Consider the following 2868-nt stretch of genomic DNA (forward strand, 5'->3'; position numbering starts at 1 on the left):
ACATGACACACCTTTGTTGATCTCTCTCTCTCTCTCTCTCTCTCTCTCTCAGATACATAACAGACTCCTTGATGTTCTCTTTGACTAGATAATTCTGGTGCATTCCTTAGGCCTCACTTCTTTCAGGAGAATTCTTTTGCCAATCCTCCACTCACTTTTGGGTTTAGGTGTCCCTTATCTAGGACCATGATACTAGGTACCTGTTCCTTGGGAGAATTTTTGTATGATTATCGACTTGTGCACTATAATTTCCACACTCTGAAACTATGCAGCCTGAATCTATTTATTTTCTCATTGCTGTAGCCCTGGCACAGCCACAGCCTTTGGATCACTGTACTTGAAAATGACACCTGGCTTTTAGGCTTTTATTTGTGGACTTATCATTAGACCCATAAAATAAATATTTATGGTCTTTGATTTTTGTGTGACACTGCTTCTCCAAATCAACACATTAGTTGTCTTTGTTTTCAAAGATAATACAGATGTTAGACCACTTCCAAACATGCAGATTCCTGATTAAAATCCATGGACTGTAGACTGTGATGATGGTACTCAGAATGGTAACTAACCATTCCCTCATTTGTAAACAAAGTTAACCTATATTACAAATAGTATATGGTTTTAATGGAAATTGCCACTCAGCTTATATAGCAACTCAGAATTCATAGAAAAATACGGTTTTTAATAAATAGCAATGCTCTAATAGGACACTGTGATATAACCAGACTGATTATGTTAGGGGATGGAGTTGAGGGGAAGGTATGGGGCCTGGACACGGGTGGTTCAAAACCCGTGAAAGGCTCTCAGCTCTACAGTCTACCAGGAACAGAGATATCATGGAGACACGCTTGGCTCTCACTCACTGTAATGACCAACTGAATAAACTGCAAGTTCTATTGCAGAGGGGAGTCATTCTTGTTAGATGCTAAAGATACTACCTCATTAACATCAAGCTGTTTTAGTTCTTGACAGATGTAGCACAATACTCAGAATACAGACTTTCTACTCATATGTCTTTAAGCGAAACCAGAAATAGTTGTTAAAAAAAGAAAACCATCTTTCTTCATTACGTTCTACAAGAGCTGACTCTTATAGTGTCTATCAGTAGGCATTACAGATGTGCATATGGGTAAAGCTTCCTCATATCTCACTTAAAAGTTTACTGTAAAGGAGGCTGGGCATAGTGACATACACCTTTAGTTTCAGCACTGGAGAGGCAGAAGCAGGCAGATCTTTGAGTTTGAGGCCAGCCTGGTCTACAGAGCTAGTTTCAGGACAGCCAGGGAAACCCTGTCTCAGAATATGTCTCCAATTCCCCCCAAAAAAGTTTAATAAAAATAAAAATAAATACATGAATATGTGAAAGTAGCTCAAAATGAAGTAAGGATTATAAAGAAAGATAACATTTCCATTTATGAGTTATAAGCTTTACGACCCAGGAAATACTAGACCACACCTTACCTATGGTTTTAGAAAGATGTTGGAAAACATTGATTCTGTATAAGGACAATGTCATTAAATTCACAAGAGTCCCTTGGAGGTTGCAGTTGATGATTAAAATGCAATGAACAGTAGGATGAAGGGCTCTGAATAGTTTATTAGATACCATAGGAAAAGAATGAGAAAGTCAGAAGCTATCACTGAGATAGTAATTCAGACGTCAGAGGAAAAAGGAGAAAAGGATAATTAGAGAAGAAATATAGAGATTTTAATACTTGATCCAATGAAAATACAACTAGAGATACTATTATAAAGTAAATTAAAGAATAACTCCTCTATATAAAAGATACTGATGAAAGTTGAATTAACTAATAAAAGAACTAGGGTTTTCTTTGCAAGTAAATTCATGATGCTACTGTGAATTTTTCTTATAGATAACATATTTCCCAAAGGATGTCTACAGAGTGCAGGAAAAATACATTGTTTAAATAAAACCTAATGTGAAATCTATTCTAGCTGGATACACAGTTGCTGAAGATAGTTAATACAGATCAAACCTTAGTAGAAAACAATTAGCTATAAAGATATAAGTAATGTAAATAACAATTGTGAGTAGTTAGTAATATTAATCTGTAGTATTGATAAACAGTTTTGTACAATGAATTTTCCCATAATGTATAAAATATCAAGGTTATATTATTTATTTTTATGTGTTAGAGAAAGCCTTGGCATTTACTGTGAAAACTGGTATGATGACATAGAAGTTCTGTGTGAAACATCTGAAAGTCATGTTTAACAGTAACTAAGACCACTGTGGCTATCTTTCACAATGACAAAGGACTGAAGTCTACTCATTGCACCATTTATCAGAAAACACATTGTGTTAATATGTTCATGAATGTGGTAACTAAGGCTGGGTGCTACATAGGCTTGAATGTTTGAAATCATAAAAATCCTAGGGCTTTGCAGAATGAATTGGATTTATAGCACAAGATATTTTATCAACATTAGAATGAACAGGATGTGTGTGTGTGTGTGTGTGTGTGTGTGTGTGTGTGTGCATGAGCAGATTTAAGGTGTATCATATATATTCATTGGCTCTAAGATTCACTCAAGATATCTCTTAACCAACAATAAGAAGGTTTTGCCCATGTAATTAGGATACAAACTATTTGCTCCAATGGCTTATGCATGGAGGCTATTATGTATGTATGTATGTATGTATGTATGTATGTAAACATTATTCAGAAGAGGGGCCTCTGAGAAGTATCTGCTTTCATCAATGACTTAATCCATCAAAGAATTTAAATTTTGAATCAACAATTAGTAGGTTGTGGGGCAGTGGAAGGTGAGCTTAGCTGAGAGAAGTAAATCATTGGGAAGTGGTGAGAATGCCCTTAATGGTTATTTACTGCTTTGGCCCATTCC

Source organism: Mastomys coucha, unplaced genomic scaffold (assembly GCF_008632895.1).
Source record: "Mastomys coucha isolate ucsf_1 unplaced genomic scaffold, UCSF_Mcou_1 pScaffold20, whole genome shotgun sequence".
Classification (NCBI taxonomy): Eukaryota; Metazoa; Chordata; class Mammalia; order Rodentia; family Muridae; genus Mastomys; species Mastomys coucha.